This window comes from Nycticebus coucang, chromosome 1 (assembly GCF_027406575.1).
Source record: "Nycticebus coucang isolate mNycCou1 chromosome 1, mNycCou1.pri, whole genome shotgun sequence".
Lineage (NCBI taxonomy): Eukaryota > Metazoa > Chordata > Mammalia > Primates > Lorisidae > Nycticebus > Nycticebus coucang.
The window spans coordinates 10,189,051-10,212,296 of record NC_069780.1 but is presented as its reverse complement, the minus strand read 5'-3'; positions in this window follow the sequence as shown (position 1 = coordinate 10,212,296).

Below are 23,246 nucleotides of genomic sequence, written 5' to 3'. Positions count from 1 at the left end.
TTAAGGAAGGGGAGATGTTCTGAAAAAATGCATCATTAGGCAATTTTGTCACTGTGCAAATGTCATAGATTATGTGAGATGGTCTAGCCTAGTACATACCTAAGCTGTACGGCAATAACCTATTAACCTAGGTTACAAAGCTTTGTAGCATATTACTATGCTGAGCACCGCAGGCAACTGAACACAATGTTAAGGATTTGTATATCCTAACACTTCTAAACATAGAAAAGGGACTGTAAGAACTGTAGTATTATAACTTTTTTAACTTATGGGACCATTATGACATCATTGACTGAAACATTATTATGCTGTGCATAACTGTATCTGATTATACCTAACAAAACATTCCTTTTCTTTTTGTTTTCTGTTCTGATATAGTCTGCTTGGACTACTTTATTGCTTGGACTACATTAAAACTTTTACCTTTCTCCTAAAATAAAGATATTATGGCTCGGTGCCTATGGCTCAAGCAGCTAAGGAGCCAGCCACATACACCTGAGTTGGTGGGTTTGAATCCAGCTCAGGCCCACCAAACAACAATGACAGCTACAACCAAAAAATAGCCAGTCATTGTGGTGGGCACCTGTAGTCCCAGCTACTTGGGAGGTGGAGGCAGGAGGATCACTTGAACCCAGGAGTTGGAGGTTGCTGTGAGCTGTGATGCCACAGCACTCTACCCAGGGTGACAGTTTGAGGCTCGGTCTCAAAAAAAAAAAAAAAAGAAAGATATTATTACTATTTGGTCTTAAAGATTTTATTATTTAACCAATTGCAGGATCAGTAGTCTTTGTTCAATAAAGACAAATTTCTTTATAAAATGAATTTACATGGCAATAAAAAATGCAGAAGAGTATCGTCATGTTACTGTGGCAGTAAGTTTACAGCACTATAAATAACACAATGCGTCTGTGTGCAAAAGGCCAATTAAATTCTTAATGTAGCTGTCCTCTACATCATAACATGGAAATACTTGCCACATTCGGCTACTTTTTCTCTCTACGTGGAAAACTGTTCCTCCAATTATTTTGCAACATGATGCATTAAAAAAGAATGCTGGCTGTATCTGGCAGAAGACTAATATCAAAGTAATAAAAATTAATCAAGAATTATACAAGTGATTCTGGGAACACTATGAAGCTTTCAACATGTCTCTCTTTTTCTGTCCAAAATCCATGTACCATCCACATATGGTTGTCTTCATTAGAATTATGTTCCTGAGCTTCTTCCTCAGGAGCTCAGCCGATGAGTTAGTGTTTGCCATAGAAGTGACTCAGTTTGGAGATGACCTCTCGACACCAGCCCATGACCTCCAGAATGCAGGGCAGGCCATAAAAAGTATGGCCTTGAAATGTCTCCACAAATATATTGTCTCTTTTAAGGGATTTAAGAAGTTAGGAGACAGAGACACTGACTAAAGAAGAGTGATTGAGAGACAGAGACAGAGAGAGACGCTGCACGTAGGGTAACGTTAAAATCCCTCACCAGAAGGAAAAGATTAATGTGTGATACAGTTTCAGCTGTGATCTTAGATATTTTGCATTCTGTGCTTCTGTAAAAGAAATACATGTAATACAAGGAAGGCTTAAGCAATTAGTCTTCTATCCTGGCTGGTTGTATTTCACATTTTTAACAATAACCTCCTCCACGTATATATATATTTTTTCAAGACCAAGCTTTAAAACAGGTATCAAGGGCGGCGCCTGTGGCTCAGTGAGTAGGGCGCCGGCCCCATATGCCGAGGGTGGCAGGTTCAAGCCCAGCCCCGGCCAAACTGCAACAAAAAAATAGCCGGGCGTTGTGGCGGGTACCTGTAGTCCCAGCTACTCGGAAGGCTGAGGCAAGAGAATCGCCTAAGCCCAAGAGTTAGAGGTTGCTGTGAGCTGTGTGATGCCACGGCACTCTACCGAGGGCCATAAAGTGAGACTCTGTCTCTACAAAAGAAAAAAAAAAAAAAAAACAGGTATCAAATGTATGTTAAAATTTGGCACAGTTGATAGCCTAAGTTATCATTAATTCATAGTAAAGCAAACCACCAGAACGCTTATTTACACGTGACTTATCTGAACATGCCTCCATAAACAGTATTTAAATACTGTTGATTTTAATCTCAGTGAAGTACTGAAACCACCCTGTTAGAGAAGAGATGGAGAAACCAACGTAGAATTGACTCCAGAGCCTTGCCTATTGACAGGATGATCTAGATTTCCATCTTATTGCTGCCTCTTTGTGGCTATGTCAGACTGGGCAATCTCTCCTAAGCCTGCCTTCTCATTTGTAAACAAGGGGTCTACCCGGTTTATTTCAGAGAGTTAAGAGAACATGCAATCAGAAGAGTTTACCACATGTTTAGCATATAATACATTTTCTTTTTTTTTTTTTTTTTTGTAGAGACAGAGTCTCACTTTATGGCCCTCCGTAGAGTGCCGTGGCCTCACACAGCTCACAGCAACCTCCAACTCCTGGGCTTAAGCGATTCTCTTGCCTCAGCCTTCCGAGCAGCTGGGACTACAGGCGCCCGCCACAACGCCCGGCTATTTTTATTTTTATTTTTTTTTATTTTTTTTTTTTTTGTAGAGACAGAGTCTCACTCTATGGCCCTCGGTAGAGTGCCGTGGCCTCACACAGCGCACAGCAACCTCCAACTCCTGGGCTCAAGCGATTCTCCTGCCTCAGCCTCCCGAGCAGCTGGCACTACAGGCGCCCGCCACAACACCTGGCTAATAATACATTTTCAATAGTTTTTGAATTTTATTCCTATTCTTAGCCACTTGGTTAAAAATACTCACTAATAATTTATATGTAATATACTCATTAATTTTAATCATAATTGGAGCCTAATAGCTGTATACTATGTGTCCCTTATATATAACATATTCATTGCTAATACCCACTATTGATATTAATGAAATGCTTTACATTTAATATATAAAAATACTCGCAGAGATGTATGTGTATATGATTTTCAAACTTTTCTGCCTTAGCATTCAGATTTTTGCCTCTTTATTTTCAGAAAGGCAGAACTCTCAGGGTGGAGGACCTAAAGATAATGAGCCCTAGATCCATTGAACCCTCACATTCATGTACCAGCTGCTATCGTGTCTAGGCTGCATCTTTTTCAGAGGTATTAAGTGCACAGGAGATGAGATGTGACCATGCCATTTCATCTATGTATCACCTACACACCTTAGCACAGTACCTAGAATACAGTGGGAACTCAAAAAATGTTCAGTGAACAAGCATTACACCTCCCAATGAAAAATAAGGAAATACTAGGTAGATTAAAAGTTTTTATAAGGAAAATGTTCCACTGGATAATGCTATAAACCAATATAAAATATTTTATGTTGTTTTAATACATATTGCTAATAATTATATGTTGGTACTATGGTACTTATATATACATATAACTTACAAGTAAATATGCAAAATTGGGGTTGTGGGATTAAATGCCTTTTTATTGATTTAAAAAAGTATGCAGACTCAAGGCGGAAGTACATGTGCTAAAACGTTCCTCATCCACCTAGCTGTCGACCTATCATTTTATAAACTTAAAATTTGTCTCACCCCTAATTTTTGTTATTTACATGCAGATATGATGGAAGAAAGGCACACAGGATCTATGACTGAATGTCAGTGAACATAAAATAGATTGTTGGGAGTCTGTTAGTCATCCATTTCCTCAGCCTCTTAGATACCACAGAAATTACATCAGCAAAGTAACACGACTTTTACTATATATTTGAAATGCTTCATAACTTGCAGTTGGAGAAATTGTCTTGATACATGGTTTGGATTTCTCGTGCTTAAGTAAAGCAATTGCCTTCTTATTAAGCCCTTGTTAAAGTTTGTAGGGCTTTTTGCTTGCTAGTTTTCAGTTTGGTCGGTTAATTTTCAAAATACTGGTGAATGGTCCCACCACCTTGGTGCAGCCATGTTGGATCTTTTCTTGTTACTAATTTCCTGTCATAAGCTATCCCGCACAAGGTGGTCCTCCTTTATAAACATAGAATATCAATATATTATGTGTGTTATACATATATATATTATATATAGCATATATAATAACTATACATGAGATAGAAATTGAAAAAGGTGAGATAAAATGTAAGGAATGTCTTAAATTATTATCAATAGTTAAGATAATTTTGCTTAATAATAATTTTGATAATATTTTTATCGAAAGCACTATGATTGAATGTTCAATATTAAAAAAAAACCTTGGAGGCCAGGCACAATGGTTCATGCCTATAATTCCAGGACTCTGGGAGGCTGAGGTAGGAGTATGGCTTAAGCTCAGGAGTTCAAAACCAGCCTGAGCAACAGTGAGACCCCCTTCTCTACTAAAAATAGAAAAAATTAGCCAGGCATTGTGGGTGCCTATAGTCCCCATTACCGGGGAGGCTGAGGTAGGAGGATGCTTTGATCCCAGGAGGTTGAGGCTGCTGTGAGCTAGAGACTCCATGGCATTCCAGCCTAGGTGACAGAGTGAGACTGTGTATAAAACAAAACTAAACAAAACAAACCCTGGTTTAGCTCCTTGTGGTACAACACTTGAAAGCTATGTTTGTAAATTCCATCTATTTCCATATGTGATTTTAAATGGCTATTATAACCAAAAAACATTCTTCACAGCTGCACAGATCCAAATGGGAGCGATATAATCCAGGTGTTACTAAATCACAATGCCATGTTTCAGTCCTATCTACATTATGTAAAGAAATTGTGTTGAAACCTGGCAAATAAACTTCTGTCTTCCATCTCTTCCATGCTAATTAGAAGATACTATGAATCTTTATCTAGTGGTCTCATTTCTTCTGCTCAAGTAATTCCTGGTTAGTTCTCTAGTACTGGAGTATATGACTGCCTCAAGGCCATGTTTTGGTTAAAGAAAGTAAATGATTTTGCTTTTATGCAAATATGTATATATATTTGTGTGTACCAACGTGTATCAAAATTCACGTGAATGAAAATCAGCATTTAGTCATGGATTTCAACAAAAGTTGAAGGATTTCAGATGAGTTCTTCTAGTTTAATAGTTGGAAATATATTAGACTAAGAGAGAAAGAGAGATGGGAAAAGGGATATTTTATGCTACAGCAGCAGGAATATTTACACCATCAAATGTTAAGAGGGATAAAGCATAAGGGTGATAAAGATAGAGGCCACTTCTGTCTTCTTCTAAAGTACTCCATTTAGAATCTGATCCTTACATGGTTTCCAAACCCAGCAGTTGAAACCAACCATGATGAATGGAGCGTAATAATTGTGTGATACGCTTCACATGGTACCTTTTAGGGTCGCATACTATCTGGAGCATCATTTATGAGAGAAAGGAATGTGCCACAGCCATACCCTTCTCAGTGTTAGCTTGTAAGTTGGCTTCATGATAAAAAAGAATCATAAGATCAAAGGTGAGTTTTAAAAAATGGCAACCTGAGAAGATTCTCACTTACTGTGAGCGATCTCCTTTTTTTCATGAAAACTTGATGTTACTAGAGACTCAATGGGTTGCTCCTAGTTGCTTTGTGATTTTACAGTTCGAAGAGATAAAATGGACTCTCTTGGTTCATAGAGGGAAGATAGTTCTGACAATTTTTGCATTTCCCTTAGTGAGCAGAGTCTCACTTATTGAAAAGTGAAAAGTTAGCTTTGATAAATGGAAAATCCAAAGGAAGACAACTTGGGGATCAAGATCTGTGATGCAGTGGACTGCACAGTCCTTTAATAATGTGCAGTGGCTCACAATGATAATCCCAGCACTCAGGAAGGTGAAGGTGGGTGGACCACTTGAGCTGAGGAGTTCAAGACCAACCTGAGCAAGAGCAAGACCCCATCTCTACTGAAAATAGAAAGATGAGCCAGACATGGTGGCACATGCCTGTAGTCCTAGCCACTTGAGAGGCTGAGGCAGGAGGATAGCTTGAAACCAAGAGTTTGAGGCTGCTGTGAGTTATGAAGATGCCAGGGCACTCTAGCCAGGATGACAGAGCGAGACTCTATGCAGAAAAAAAAAAAAAAAAATACCTAAGTGTACAAATGGCCACTCTACATGAAACAAAAGAAACCATGAGGAAGTTTTCACTTCAAAGCTAGAAGAAGCTTATTGAACAATATAGATAAGGAAACAGACACGGGGCATTTACACTGTTTGACCCAATTGTAGATTGGATTAATGGCAAGGCGGGTGCTCCAAGGCTGAAACCAGCATTCTTTCATAAACTTTACTGTTTTCCTCTCACACAGAGGATAATTGCAAAGGGGGTAGTAGTCTCAGTCTAAGGGTAGACATCTACCTATGCCGGGGCCAGCAGCCTACCCCCGCGTCCCCCTTGTGGAATGCAAGATTCTTTGACAACTACCTCTCCAGACCAGTGACTACTATCCTTCTCATTGGTGCCTAACTTTCAGCAAACGTATCAGCCTCTGAAAAGAACTAGTAAGCTTCTAGCAGAGTTTATAAACTAGATCTTGTCACTTGCGATTAGTTCTTAGAGAATTATCCTCTGTTCTTTAGAACATTTCAAATACATTGGAAGGGAGTAATTTTTAAAGACATGCCATGTTTCCTGGGATGTAGCACAACTGTGTTTCACTGCAATGTCTCTGGGCCATGTCCTGTAGACGTGGGTGGGTGCAAGTGTGTTAAATTTTGCTTCTTCACACAGTATAAATAAATTGATTCCCCCCTCCCCCCATTTTCCTTCTTTGAGTTTATTAATTCAAGGAAACTGCTGCTGGCAAATGGAAATGGAAACCAAAAATCTGGCAAGCACCATGATAAACATAAACAAGAAAAACAAGTGGATCATTAAAACTTTGGCATTAAAAAAAAAATTACGCTCACCTAATACCTGCTGTGAGCCAAAGCATTACACTGTGAATTTTTAATTCACAAGATAGCAAACTGTGTTTTAGTAAAACCTGCAGACTAAAGTTTGAGATCCACCGATCTAAGGAAATAATATATTTGAATGTTGATATTTTGGAAGGAAAAGGCAAACACTGGGGTTTTAACACAATGCTGATCCTGTAACATGGGTAGTTTCTGCATAAAATTGCCGGTCAACAATGTGTTAAGATGTTAGAGGTGCTAAGTGATTCTGTATTACAAGCAGCTGAGAGATGAGGAGGGAAGAAAAATAAAACAGGCTGAATTTGGGACAACTGGGGCTGGAGACCGGGGATGTGACTCAGGGAATAGGGGCCGTGTTAAGGAAGCTAGTGAGGTCTTTTCTGAAAGAGAAACACGTGGTAAGGAAACCAAGTTCCTGGGATCTTGGGGAGACTAATGCTAGGAGTGGGAGCATGCTGAAGAAGAAACAGGGCTGTTACTCTGCACGCTGCCAGAAAGGTAAGCTCGGAGGCCCTTTCGGGGAGAATGAGGGCTTTTTAGACAGAGCCGGTCTAGGTGACTTTCAGAATCCCTTTTCACCCCAGGGATTGTATCATTATGAATGTTCAATAGAACTGTCTCAAAAACACATCAGAACTATAAATGAGTTTATAGATAAAGAAATCAGGTTGGGGGAGGGGGAGACAAAGCAGGGGCTGGGGAGAGAAAGCTGCCTGAGCCAGACAGCTTAATCCCCAGAGTCACTTCCTAGCTGGTGACCTCAGGCAAATTACCTAATCTAACTCAGGTTTTGTCCTTATCTATAAAAGGGGATAATCATACCTACCTCAGAGAATTGTTGTGAGGATTAAAAGAGATAATGACATGCTTGGCACCCGGTAGGAACGGGATTGTCCAAAAGCAGCTGGCAGCTCCGGCTCTCCCTCCGGCTAGTGGAAGTCGTTCTGCCTTTTTCTTAAATAGAAGCTTTTTCCATAGGCTTTTGCTTTTCATTTCTCTGCCTGTCTTGTGTGAACAGGAATGGCCAGAGAGAGGAAAAGTGTTGCCCTCCCAGCACCGGTTGTGTCTCAGCTTCCCAGCCTGGCCCCAGCCTTCCCAGCCCTTCCCTGGGCTCAGGTGTGGGTGGGGTGGGGGCCGCCCCAGGCACGTTTTGCGGGCTCCTCCAGCTCTCAGCCTGCTGTGCTTCTGGAATCAGCCTTAATTAGTCATTTACCTAGCATAACTCAGCAAATCTATGTTTGAAGCAGAATTATTCTGCACAGAATTTAATTTCTCTACTTTCTATTTCCCCCAAACCAGGTAAGTCTGGATAGAGGCAGCTTTGATCTCATTTCCATCAATCTACCTGTTTTGGATTTGTGAATTTAAAAAGTAAATACCTCTTAGACTTAGATGGAATCTGCATGCCAGCTACCTGTCAAACGTAGCAAGTACTCAGCCAGCTATTGCATTAGGTTTTGGTTTAAAGCCACTCTAAATGATTTATTGTTTTTAAATTATTTACATGGCATTATTCCTTTCTTGTAAAATGCAAAAGTGCTGTCAAGAACAGCACGGCAGCAAGGTTATGAATAGTACTACAAGTAAATCAAGGTAATTAGAGGCTTCAAGTTGCAAACACTGACAAGTTCTCCACCAGCCACCATTTCACTGATGATAATAAAATTTGCATGATTTCCTGATATTATATTCACTACATATTTTCACTGCATGCTCACTGTAATTACTTAGGGCATGATCTCACACTCACAGCAAGCAGAACTCTCCCTGAACCCAGCTGTGACTATTACAGATGCTTAGAAAAGAAGTGGATAGAATTAGGGGGATAGTTCCCTACATAGCTTTAGGGATCTGTGATGTATCAACTGAGTCTCTTGACAGCTAAGAAAAAGGGATATGTGCTCAACTACTTTTAAACTACAATAAGGTCAAATTATAATGACACTCAGATATCTCAAAAACAGGATCTGGGTCCTGAGTTTTGTGACAGTTGATTCCTACAATTTGTTTTCTTGTTCTTTGATGTAAAAAAAAAAAAAAAACAAAGGGGATTTTAGTCCCTAATATGGAAGCCCAGCTAGGCATAACTATAGGTGTAACTATGGGGGAAAAAAAGTGTATTATTTCTCAAAGATTAGAAGGGAGAAGTAAAAAGGATTTAATCAAAAGTGGGCACCTATACAAGTGTAGGGTGACTAAAGCAGGTCACAATCAATGTCTGTGACCCACATCCAGCCTTGCCAGTGTGGTGCACCTGTCATATTTACCATCACATGAATTCATATACTTCCTTCATTCTGGCTTAGTGAACCAAACCGACGTCTAAACCTGTACTCTTCTTATCCAAACCTAGAGCCCTTGCATAGCTGTCTCAATAGAGGGGGAAACTTTAGAGTTTGAACTATGTGATTAATGTATTATGAACATATATGTTAAAGATGAACATGCCTTGTAAACTAAGACTTACAAATTAATAACCTTCCTTCCAGCATTGAACTAAGAGACATGAAAGAAACTAAAACTATTTGAGTCTCAGATTTGCCTGAGAGATTTATATAATCATTCAGCCTAAGTTTCTTCCTTAAAAAGGAAGAAGTTACTCATGCACATACCATTGTTGTGAGGATTGAAGAGACAGGATAAGAGCACCCAGCACAGTACCTGCCATCTAAGAGGTACTGGTTGGCTGAGAATGTGAAGGTAGAACCGATTATTCAGAAGGGTCCTATCTTTTTCATGTTTTTTCTCGTTAGCTCCCATAAAATGGAAACTGTTACTGGAGCGAGAGCAGGAGATCCGGGTTTCAACGGAAATCTTCCGTAGCATCAGCCACAAATGAAGATTAAATATGGGTAATGCTAAGAAAGGCAAGAAGATTTTTTTGTTCAGAAGTGTGCCAAAAAAAAAAAGAAGTGGAAAAGGGAGATAAGCACAAGACTGGGCCGAATCTCTGTAGAATCTGAATGGAAGACAGGTCAGGCTGCTGGATTCTCTCACACAGAAGCCAAAGGACAAAGGCAGCACCTGGGGAGAGGGGACACTGATGGCATATTGAAGAATCCCAAGAAGTATATCCCTGGCACAAAAATGATCTTCACCAGCATTAAGAAGAAGGGACAAAGGGCAGACTTGATAGCTCACAGAAGTTACTAAGGAGTAATAATTGGTCACTGCCTTATTTATTATAAAACGGGACTGTGGTATGACTTTTTCTAATGTTTGCCATAATTTAATTGGTCTCATGCACCAGCCTTCAGATCATGAATATTTTTTGTTGGCTAGTCCTGATTTAACTAAGACTGGCTTGTGGTTAAATAAATGCAATTGGCTTTTTGGATTTTGATAGTTCTGATTCCGTAAATGCTACCTGTTTTCCCCTTTTAAAGATATGGTTGGACTTGATTAGAATCGTTCAACTTTTCACAAAGATAGTAAACTGCCATCTCAAAACCCATTGGAGATTAGTTTTGGAGTTAGATTTATGTAACTGGTTATATGAATTTATTTAAATACTAGAGAAATCCCTTCACTGTCTCAGAACCAAGCAAGACTCACTGGTGGTGTAATTTGTGTTTATTATTTTGTTAAAGGTAAGGGCTGGAAATAAGATAGTCATGTCTACTTTATAATTTTGGTCTTGATTATGCCAATCTAATCAGAAGTCCCTATATTTAAAAGGATGCCTTTTTATGTACTGAAAGGAATTTTAGTGTGGTTTCTGTGTAACATCAAATAATATTCAACACTTTTCACATTTTATAGATGATCTATAAGGTCAGATACTTTTGAAAAGTCAGTGTGACAAGAAACAGGAACAAGTTAAACTTTTGAATTCTTTACTAAGTCAGACTAAGTTATAATTTTAGATTATCTTTAAACAACTTTTCAAAAACACACAGAACTTTAGAACTACCATGTATTTGTGATTGGCAATGGTGCTTTTGCCAACTCATTAGAAGGATTAAAATAGAGGAGATACACAAATTTAAAAATTATGTGTGATTATGGACTTAAGATAATTAAAAAAATTGCAGGTTATAAAAAAAAAAAAGAAACACTTGGTAAGGAAAGTTTGTGTCTGGATTAAAAGCAAGGTGGGAGACAGCAACAGAAGGAGCCTTATTTTCTAGAACTTAATAACACTTGATCGGACCTGAAATTAAAAAAAAAAAAAATTAGGAATGAATCATCTCTCCCCCAACCATGAAAAATAGCTGGTAACATAGCAATAAAAACAACCTAGTTGAGGCAATCACATCTCAAACACTGGACCTTGTTGCTATAAATCATAGTAATCCTAAGGCTGGAAGTATCTACTGGTAAAGACTTAAAATAATGGAATGCATGAAGGATTCCTCCATCTTCATCTGGCTCTGGTCAAAGTTTAACAACCATAATTACTAAATCCCCCTTCTCTAGGCCCGTTACAAGGCAGACATCTCCTTTTTTTGTATGAATATATTGGGGAGGGGGTCGCATTTGTGATAGTAGGTTCTATGAACTTGTAGTAACAGATATGCAATCTTTAGAAAAGTAGAATAAAAGTCTGTTGTAAATAGTTTGTGTTAATTAGCCTAAAGATTACATCAGGCTCTGCGGTAGGTTTACTCATCTTTAATTATATCCATTTTTAGCCCAGTAGTAACTTACGAGATTTCTGGAATGTGTTTAGTAATCTGCTGAGGAGACTGACTCACAGTCACAGAAGAAAGCTGCCCAGTGTGTCCAGTCGTCGTGAATGTGGACGTCTATGGTTTGCTACCCGCACTTCCACATGAATAGGGAATGCATCAAAAGTACACAGTTCAATTAGCACAATAGCAAATATGACACTATTGTGTAGATGTCACATATTTTATGTTGAATCATACAAATTGTCCTAACTTCTGCTAAAAACACGCGTGTCATTTTCCAAGTGCCCTTTCCATTGCCCTCAACTGTATTTTGCAGACAAAACAAATCATCTTTTGTAGAATTCAGCAGTCTGCTCATTTTGTGGTGGATAATAATGTGTTCTTATTTCTCCTGTTCTAGATATGTGGCAAATTAATCTTATCAAACCCTTTAGTGATGAGATTCTAAGCTTGAGTTATGAGCACCTTACTCATGTGTGGCTTATCACTGAAATATTTATCCTGAGGTCAATTCTTATAAGGGCTATTAATGTAGCAGCTGGTCAGTCAACATTTTTATAACTAATGCATACTTTTTTTATGTATTTTATAAAAGCTTAGATTTGGATAGTGCCTTAGCCTTCCCCATAATTCAGTCCAGCGTCCTATCTTTTTGTGTACACATCTCCATCTTTGCTTCGTTTTTTTGCCATGTTTTTGTTTATGCCTGCTAGAGTTTTGTATACTCTGGCCCTCTTTCCCTTTGAAAAGACTCCACTATGAGAAACAAGAAAAGATTCTTAAAAGAGGAATGAGTGTCTACATTAGAGATTAGTTAAGAAAGGGGCACTATCTTGGTAGAGTGGAATGATGTCAGAAAACCTTTGAGAGTTCACCTCCACCAGCACAGGAGGTGAAGAAATGTTTGTTAATTGTTTTATCCATTTAATTAACTATACTAAGTAAACTAACCGTGTCTTGTGGGCATCCTCTCCTCCCTTCACCTCAGTAGACTGTAACTATTAAATAGATAATCTGTGAGTGCACCATGCTAAAAAGGGTCATTGTGTGTTCAAAGAAAATGCATTCTCTTAATCATATCTGTCCACCAGGGCCTTTCCACAGGGAGCTTTTAGAGGTCTAGGGAATTACAGTGGAAGAACAGGGCTCTCCACAGTAACATTTGCATTCTAAAAAGAGGGTTCAGTCCTAAGTACATCCAATTTGGAAATTGGGCTGGAAGGGAAACAGCAGAAAACCCCGATCCCAATATTGGGAAACTTCACAAATTATCAGGTCAAACCCCAACAAGATGTCCAATTCTTTTCGGTTAATTCACAGCAGAACTAAGTTCAGTACACAGACTCCTATGGGCCAGTGTCAGCTCTTCCCATTACAGAGCAGTGCATGAAAATGGCACCCAGCTTTAGAGAACTTACTCAACCAATGAGAAAAGACACACAAGAAACAACCAGAAGAAGGGTAAGTCTTCTCACTTCCATGTCTCTGCACATAGTAAGTTTGACAGATGTATAGCTTCTTAGAACTAGATTTAAAATAGTTATTTATATGTTAATATAGCTTATTTTTAATTGCTGCTGAACTATGTATTTGAAACTTACATTATTTAATAATTGATGTAAATATGACCTACAAAATGAAACACACATCAAGTAATTGTCAACTCAGTTTATTGAGCTTAGTAACAAGGATATACCATTTAAAATTTTAGTCTAGTCTATACTGGCAATGAAAGACTTTGGACCTAAATTATTTAAGCTATGTCTGCTTTTCCATTTGCTAAGGTAAATATCACCACAAAAGACAACTTGTTTTTGAGATGATTGAATTAAAGCTGGTTGCTAACATCAAAAAGTAAAATATAACAAAAGATATAAGAGAGAAGTATATTTTGTATAGTAAAGAACATTGTGGCTTATACTAAATGCTTCAAACTTCTTCATCTATAAAATAAGGATATATTTTTCTAACTAAGTTTTTGTGAGGATAAAGGCAGTTATTTCTGCTATCATCCAACATACGTATTTCTAAAAATCATTGCCGTATGCAAAATTGTGTAATAAAAACCACGGAACCCGTGTGAAAATGGGATTAAGAGTATAATATTCAAAAACTCCATAAGTGGGGACGGTGCCTGTGGCTCAAAGGAGTAGGGCACCGGCCCCATATGCCGAAGGTGGGGGGTTCAAACCCAGTCCCGGCCAAAAACTGCAAAAAAAACCCCAAAAAAACTCCATCAGTGACATGTAGAAAGGACAGTATCTCATTAAAAACTACAGTGCAATTTTACACATTCTGAAAGGTGAAGAAATATGTGAATACTGTAATCAACCTGGCATGTTACCTTAAAAGGGGTCTTAAGTTTGCTTGTACTTTAGTTTCCAGTGCTCTGCATGAAAGAAGAAAGACAGATAAAAACTAGAGAGACAAAATTTCTATCATAAAAGAGAGATAAAGGGAGAAAAAGAATTGAGAACAGAGAAGAAAAATTCCAAAAGGCCATAAGGAAAGAGATGGAAATTAAGAGGAGGCAGGGTGAGTTATTGATAAATGGTTTATGTTAGTCTGCCTGGGCTAATATAAAAAAAAAAACACCAGAGACTGGGAGGGCTAAATAACAATTTTTTTTTTTTCTCCTGATTCTGAAGGCAGAAAGTCCCAGATCAAGCTGCCATCAGATTCAGGTTCTGGTGGGGGCTGTCTTACAGAGGGTCTCTTTCTACTATTGTCCCCACCATGGCTTTTCCTCTGCATATGAAGGGAAAGAGTGCCCTGGTGTCTCTCCTGTTTCTAAGGACACAAATGCTAATGGATTAAGGACCCATCCTTATGAGTTTGTTTGACCATTATCTCCTTAAAGCCCCCATCTCCAGATTAAGTTACATTGGGGATGAGGACTTTAGCATATGGATTTGGGGGGGCACAATTCAGTTTATAACTCAGCTGAAGAAGGGGTATCTGAAATCAGATGGAAAGTTGTGACACCAGATTTGGATAGATGTGGCTCACGGGTCTCCTGGGTATGAGTATGTACATCTTGTGTATTTCTACACAGTTCGGTTCTAATGAAATACCTAGTATTTCTCACAGATGAAACTGCACATAATTCACATGGTGCTCAAATTGTTTCCTAATATATCAGTGGAGTTGGAGAGAATTAGTGTTTTGAAAACAAATATTGTAACAGATCTAACTATATTCATTCATTCGATTCAAAATTACCCCAAACTATGGAACTACGAGGAAAACAACACTTCCCAGCACAATTCTCATAGACAAAATGCTTCATGACATGGAACTGGGCAAGAACTTTTAAAATAAGATCTCAGCAGCCTAGGCAGCAAAAATAGACCAATGGGATTACGTCAAACTAAAAAGCTTTTGCACAGCTCAGAAAATAGTTAACAGAGTTGAAACAATCCACAGAATGGGAGAAAATGTTCAAAAAACTGTTCATCGTAACACTGTATCCTTAAAATCTTGATCTGATGTGCCAAGAAGATAGGGAAATAGACTGAGGGGGTTGCAACCCTGGTCGTACCAGTTAGGGCTTTAAGGCTTTCCTAATCCTTCTGCAAAACTCACCTTACTGAAAAATCATTGTATCACTGTGAGCTCAGTCATGTTTTGGCAGTGAATGAAATGCACCTTCAGACAAATTGAAGCATTTTGGTTGGAGAACTTATTAAAATGAATCATCATTCTGATTAATTGTATATTTTACTTTCACCTTTCTCTTAATCTAGATATTTTTGATAAAAATATTTGTCATTCCAGTAAGTAAATAGATATTACTTGGTGGCAAGTACGGTGCTGGACGCCGGAGGTGCTGCAGTGGAGAAGCCAAGGGGGGAATCTCCCTCTGGCTGCTGACCTTCCGCTGGGGGCAGACAGGTCACTCACATGCCCCCAGGAAGACCAGGGAGCACAGAAGCGCACACAACAGTTAAAGAGTGTGAAAAATGCTCTCACAAAAGGGCGGTGCCTGTGGCTCAAAGGGAGGGCTCCAGGCCCATATGCCAGAGGTGGCTGGTTCAAACCCAGCCCCGGCCAAAAACTGCAAAAAAAAAAAATGCCGAGCTGGAAAAAGTGCGGGAAGCCACTTGATAGAGTGAAGAGGGAAGGCGTGTGTGAGGAGGGGAGAGTGGAGGAGAGGCATTGCAGGGGTGTGTGTGAGGCAGAGTGAGCGAGGTCAAAGGGAGCGGAGGCTGTAAGTAGATCCCGTCTCGTGTGCTGGGAAGCCGCTGAAGACTTCAGAACTGGAAAGGGACACGATTTCTGTTTTAAAAATTTCCCTCTGACATATCTGTAAAATCTACTGCAGTGACAAGAAGGGAGACCAGTTAGTTGAGAGGCTGTGGGATAGACTAAGCTGAGGATGAGGCATGGAGTAAAGGCAGAGCTAAGGGAGGGGACTCAGGATTGATTGGGAAGGTTTAGACGGAAGAAGTTGCTGGTAGATTGAGTGAAGGTTTTGAGAGAAAGAAAAGGCACAGACGGAGTCCTAGAGTTTTGGCTCTCGCCACTGAATAAATCATCGTGCTGTTTATTAAACTGTGGAAGTCTGGAAGCTTACCTGGTTTGAGAACAAAAGTCGAATGTTGGACGTGCTGGTCTCACATTCCTGCTAGACATCTGCTAGGTTTCAGAGTCCTGTTAGACATCCAAGCAGCCACGCGCAGTGGGCAGCAGGTTTAGTGACCTGGGGTTCTGGGAGGGGCTGAGGCAGGAGATTTAAACTTGACAGTCATGAGCAAACCAATAGTATTTTCAAGTAGAGGTAAGATCACATGGAGAGTGAGTTTAGAGAATAGAAAAAAGGAAAAAACTGAGCCTGGGGGTCCTGCAAGGTTTAGAGGTGGTGTAGAAGAGGAGCTGGCCGGAAAGGGAAGGGGGTATCGGCCACGGTGGCAACAGGAGGACGAGGAGCATCTGGCACTTTGGAAAACAAGTAAAAAACGTATTTTATGAAGGAGGGAGTGATCAACTTTTTGAGAAACTTTCAGAAATGTTGGTAATAAATCACAAATTAATTATATGCCTGGTGTAATTTAGGAAAATATGCTTTAATATAATACCAGATACAAGCACACACAGACAGTGTTTTGGGAGATGAAGTGAAGAATTAATGCCTCAAGATCATTCTTTGAGTAAATAAAATTTTAGGGTTTATGCAACCACTGCATCTTTTGAATTTGACATTGCTTATGAGTATAAAGTTCTTCATGTCCATGAAATATGCCGCTCCATATGTAGAAAGACGATCATTTTCTACATTCTCCTCGTGGGTCCCTCACACTTTTCTCTGACGGTCCAGGTTCCTCCATCGTGTCTACTGACTGTAATTCCTTTTCCTAGAGAATGGATTCCCTGGAAGCTCTCTCAGGCTAAGAGTAGCACCCAGGAGCTTTATCGGGGCGTGCTCTTGAGAGTTACACTTGTAAGTAGGGTTGTCAGGTTTAGCAAATAAAAATACAGAATGCCGGCTTGGTGCCTATAGCTCAGCAGCTAGGGTGCCAGGCATATATACTGGAGCTGGTGGGTTCGAATCCAGCCTGGGCCTGCCAAACAACAACCAAAAAATAGCTGGGCATTGTGGTGGACGCCTGTTGTCCCAGCTATCTGGGAGGCTGAAGCAAGAGAATCACTTAAGCACAGGAGTTTAAGGTTGCTATGAGCTGTGACGCCATGGCACTCTACCCAAGGCAATATAGTTAGACTCTGTCTCAAAAAAAAATAAAAATAAAAAATAACAGTGATTACAATGCCGGCCGCATACACTCAGGCTGGTGGGTTCGAACCCAACCCAGGCCAGCTAAACAACAATGACAACTGCAACAACAACAAAAAAAATAGCCAAGCATTGTGGTGGGCGCCTGTAGTCCTGGATACTAGGGAGGCTGAGGCAAGAGAATTGCTTAAGCCCAAGAGTTTAGTTTGAGGTTGCTATGAGGTGTGACGCCATAGCACTCTACCCAGGGCAATATAGTGAGATTTCTGTATCAAAAAAAAAAAAAAAAAAAAAAAAAAACAGAATGCCCCTGCAATATTTGGAATATATTTATACTAAAAAAAATTATAAGTTGTTTAGCTGGAATTTAAATTTAACTGGGAGTGCAGTATTTTATTTGTGTAAATAAGTGAAAAGGGCAGGTTAGAAGGGAAAAGCTGACCTTCCCTATGGTTGCAAACCATCTAAATTTCAATGTGAAAAAGCTAGACTCACCCTCTTTTAGGGTGGGAGGAAGCTGGTATCAGGCCTCAATATTAATGTGAGACATCATTTTCTTTTTCCTTTTATTTTCTTAAGCAATATGAAACTGGCTCTACTCTCCCTGGGCTTTGAGTCTCTGTATTAGGCAATTAATAAATCTTGACTAATCACTGAATCATTTAGTTCCCTGAATGTTCACTGCCTGCAATGTTGTTTCAATGTATGACTCATGATGTGTTTTCAAGAGTTAAGGGAAAAATGGACCGTTTTCCACTTGGGTCCCTTTGAGAACCTTTGAAACCTTTTGGGCACTTTAAAAGTCTTTTCATTAAAGAAAAGACAATATTCTACATTTCCTAGTGAGAAGTGCAAGAAGCTTCTACTTCTCTCTTAACCTGCAACCTCACTCCGTGCGAACGCTTTCCTCTGTTAACCCTTGAGTGAGTCACACTGATGGCTGGTGATAACCCTGTGGTGGACATGCTCCTCCCAGAATGAGTGTTGACATGAAGTAGTCTCCAGATTCCCTGCTGCCAGACTAGCGATCCCAGATGTTAACCACACTGGATCCTGCCTGCGCATCTGCCTCCGGCTCCACACCCACAGTTACGCCCACGGCCTGAAGCTGTGACCACAGAGACAGACACTTGCAGGGTGGTCCTCTGAGCACACCCTCAGGGAAAGAGACGTGAAATCTTTATTGACTGCAGGCCAATGTTGCAGGAGCGCTGGCTGAAACCACTGCAAGGGTGCCTCTGTAACACCCCAGGTAGACACAGCAACACTTCCCAGCCCCCTCAGATGTCCTGGGGGAGGTTGGTTTGCACTAATCCTCGCAGTCCAAAGAGCAGCAGCTGTTCTCAAAGGAAGTCTGATATATAATCCTTTATTCAAGACCAACAGCGAGCGGGAGGTGATGTTTTACAAAAAATATGCCAAGTTGTTAACAATTTTCTTGCTTCCAGCAAACAGGTAGAAGAATAGCTGAAAAGTTAAGCAACACTCGGGCCACATTCATGGCTTGATTTTTAATTCACACTACTGTTTCCATGCTGTGAACATCCTTGTCTTGGGAAATAAATCAGACTCTGGGAAGCCCAGGGCACTTGATTTCTGGGCAATCCTGAAATCAGAAAGTGTTGATTTTCCAGTTCCAACAATCAGGTCAATGTTGGTCATCACAGATGGTATTTGAGGTCTCCATAGAAAAGCCTACATAGCATTTTCCTGTGCTTTATTGGAGCCCTAATTATCTTTAAACATAGAAAAATTTTGCATCTTTGATAACATCCTGTCAGTCAGTCACCAATGAAAACTTTCTGTAAGTTCCCAGAGGAAGCATCAAGGCAACCGACAGCTTAAGCTTCTGGGTCTATTGCAGTAAACAATGTCCCAAAATATTAAATTCCTTTGGCAAGAATATGTGTCACTTTCAACCCACTGAGAACTGGAGACAATATTCAAAAGATAGGATTTATACCCTTGAAAATATAAGCAAAAATGTAAGTTTCCCTCCAAACGGGTGTGTTTACTTCCATTCCCAGAACCCAGCAGAATGCCAGACACACTATAAGGAGCTAAATGGGTATCAGGTGCTTTTATTAGAAAAGTATTAGTGGCAATTAAGAAATTTTTTAGTTTAACTTGGTTCCTTTAGTCCTTGGAGTTTTATTAGACGGAGTTGATTTTGCATCATTGAACATGAAACTCACTTGATTAGCAGGGAGAACTTGTGGTCTGTCCTCTGCTCCAGCAAGCTTGTGTGTATATTTTTCTCATTTGCTTACTTGCTCTCTAGACGGTAAAGGTGAGAATCTTAGGCAATATTCTTTCTAATACGAAAACAATCTCTCAGAGCCAACCTAATTCTTTTACACAGCGATACAACAAATGTGGCAACATATATGGGCATAACTTTCCCTCCTAATCACACTTACAGGAACTCCAGGCCTCAGATGGAATTTGTACTAGTCCCTGCAATGACTGCGATTCTTTCATTACTTAAACAGAAAACATGTTTCACCTCTTTGTAATGCATCCTTTATGCAAAACAACAAAAAAAGAATTGACTGAGAACATGCTACTTTTTTTTTTTTTTTTTGCGATTTTTGGCCGGGGCTGGGCTTGAACCCGCCACCTCCAGCATATGGGGCTGGCACCCCACCCCTTTGAGCCACTGGGTCTACTGTCCAGACATATTTATACTGCCTCTGTTAGATGTTTTAAGGTCATAAACTGCTGGCTTTTGTAATATTTTTGATACTTTTCTTCATTTGTCTTTGGTTTTGAGCCTTTAGATTCTGGAGCCTGGACAGATGGCCATGGTGAGGCGTAGGTCCATATGTGTGACCACAGCACCTGAGCTACTAGCTGTATACACCTCCTGGCCATGCTAGAAGGGGTCAGGCCAGCATCTCCTCACAGCTCTGTCCTCTGTCCTGAGCTCTCCAGCTAGTGTATAAATTCAAGATTGAGCTAAGTCCTCCCCATACCCTACCTGGTTGTTCTGGGTACAGCGTGTGTACTTGGGAGTCCAGGACAAGAAAGACGTTAGGGACAGTACTTGTGTCATAGTTTCAAAATTCTTTTCAGTAATTTAAAAGTTTAGTCATGTTAAATTATGTGATAATCATAAAATGTATCTGTCATTTCTTAGAACATTAAAATATGAAAACAATTACTAAACGTTTTAAGTTAAAAAAGAGAGAGAACATGCTACTTTTATGCTGCCTTTTGTTTTCAGAATTTGAACTCTCTCCCCCCGGCTCCATCATGATGGTGAAGGTTACAAAGTATTTGTACATGATTCATTCTCCTTGCACAGGCAGTGCCCGGGTTACAAACAAAGTAGGTTCTGTAGGTTTGTTGTTTCGTTGAATTTGTACGTAAGTTGGAACAGGTATACTTACCTATTACCTGGACTAGTCCCCATTTATATAAGTGTGGGTCATATGTCAGTCAGATATTTGTAGCTCAGGGACAATAGAAAGGTACACTTACTCTGAGGGGCCCTTGATTGGGGAAAATGTAGGACACCTAGCAATGTTTTTAAAATGTAAAGACACAAGCTGTGTGAGACTATGGAGGTAAGTTCCAGAATGCACGCATCCTCTGAGGAGAGCCCTCCCGTAAGTGAAGCGCTCTGTGGAAACTCAGCCATAATTGCACTCCAGAGAGTCAAAGACATCGGGTTGCCTCCTCAGCAGAAATTCACTTCCCTGTATGAAAATCTGATAAATTTTCTGGTTTCCCACAGAGGGAACAACAGAGAATTTAATGAGAAACACATTGGAACTGGACCTGTCACTGTGTGATTATGCATTCACTAATCTCTCTGTGGGGTACAGAAAAAAAGTCAGTCTTCTCTGAGAGCGTTTATCTCAGAAAAGGGAAAAACATATCTAGAAATAAATTACCAGAAAGAAATGTCTTCACCCTCCCACTGACACCTACTGACAGCCTACTGGACTGTTTGGCCTACAAAGAGCAAAGTCATTGGGATTTGCACAGTAACCGACTTGTATGATTGCCCAAGAAACTGAAGTGTCTCACAATGATTAATTTATTAACGCTTAGATGCAGCTGCAGGTGCATGAGATTTTCAGTTTGGTCTCAAAATTAGTGTTTGAGAAGTTTAAGTGCAGCGAGGGGTAGTGGGTGTTCTTACTTTTATTATAGGAGCTATTTCATAGCTAACATGAAATTCTCTTACCCATCATCATCGTCTTTATCTAATTAATCTTACTCAGCACGTCTATTCCTTCTAAAAGAATTTTTGAACAAATCACATACGCTCACTAGCCTCCACAAAGTGTTTAAGTCACAAGGACACATGCTTTCAAAATTGCTGTCAGCTAAGAGCCTTTGTTAGGTTCTTTTTATTAGATGGATCTGAAGCGGGGCTATGTGCAGTGAGAACAGATACAGTCCCTCCAGAAGAGCAAAATGCAAAAGTTCATTGATGTAAACATCCACAAAGAACATGCAAAAAAGTACCAGAGAGTAAAAGAATGTCTCACCAACTGAGCGCTTTGTACAAGGCAAGACCTCAAAAAATATTTCCTGATTTCTTGGGACAGTCAGGGAATGGTGAAGGGACGGTGTGTCAGAAGCCATCCTTATTTGGAGGAGGATGTCACGATGAGATTGCTCATACTTCTTCATGAATTTCTAGAAGGCTTCATGTAGAAGGTATTTAAAATTACATGTTCAATTAAGGTCCCGAAGCTATTTATTATCAACAATGATACTACATTGATGAGTCCCTTCCAGATTAATTCAAATTTTCCCATAACCTCATAAAATGCTGAGCCCAGGATGAATCCGCATCTTGTCAATCTCTTGATCCAAACTCACACTTGGTTCTTTGTTGAACTGAAATAAGATCTTTTAAAAAAAATCCATGTTTATTACATCATCGACAGGTTCTTTTTCATGTATAATTTCATCTAGATTTCAATTTTTAGTTCATGGAACTTTTAACATTTTAAAACTCAGAAAATCGTTGATTATAAAGCTGGAAATAATGTTAGAATCAAATGACAGAGGACCGAACAGAGGTGAGAGAGTGTCTTGTGATAACTAGGGCATAATCAAAATGAAAAACAATTCAATAAATTCAAAAGCCAATAAGAGCTCTTGATTTATAATCCAGCATTTGCATTACATAAAATTGCTTAAATATTGATGGATGATTTGTGGACTCACTGACTGACTGAATGTAGTACAGGATTCAGAAATTTAAAAGTGCCTCCACGGACTTAACTCAGCTTGACTCTTACCCTTTCTCTGCCTGAAGATTTTCAAAGAGGGCCAAGAGCAAGATGGAAGAGGTAACTTTATTTCTCTGTGAATACCTAATCATACGATAATTGATTTCAAAAACTGGTCAATTGGTCTGACTACTCAAAGAAAAATATGTAGTCCTTGTTCACTTATCTAAAACATTCTTTTCTTTCAAATTCTTTTATAAAGATCATTGGCTTAAAAATTTAGATGAAATACATCTAAATTTCAATGAAATACATCTTAAGGGAGGTGTAGAAATCCTCGGGTGAGTTACATTTGTTTGCTTCCTGTTATAGCCAAGACTACGATACTGCTTTTGCTGCTAAAATTAGCCCTGTAGGCAATTTGTCACAATTGTAAAAAAACGGTGCCAGAATTTACATTTTTGGTTAGTGTCATCCTTTCATTTTGTTATTGAAAACGTGAGAAGTCATAGCTTAGTCCCTCTCTCCTTTGGAAGAGTAAAAAAATGTTAATGGTAAGAAAACATTTAGTTTGCTATTTCAACTTTATAGAAAATTTACCTATCAGTTTATGATGTTTCATTTTCAGTTACAAGAAATAAACATTTTAAAAGTAGGAGAAATTAAAGTCTTAGATACTGTATATATATGTATACACATATATTATATATATATGTTTTACATAGATATTTGGGAAAATTTTTGTCAGTATCCCTTATTATTATCACATGATTTTGAATTGCTGGACCACTATAACTCATCTGAAAGAACCAAGGTAATTGATATACACCCAT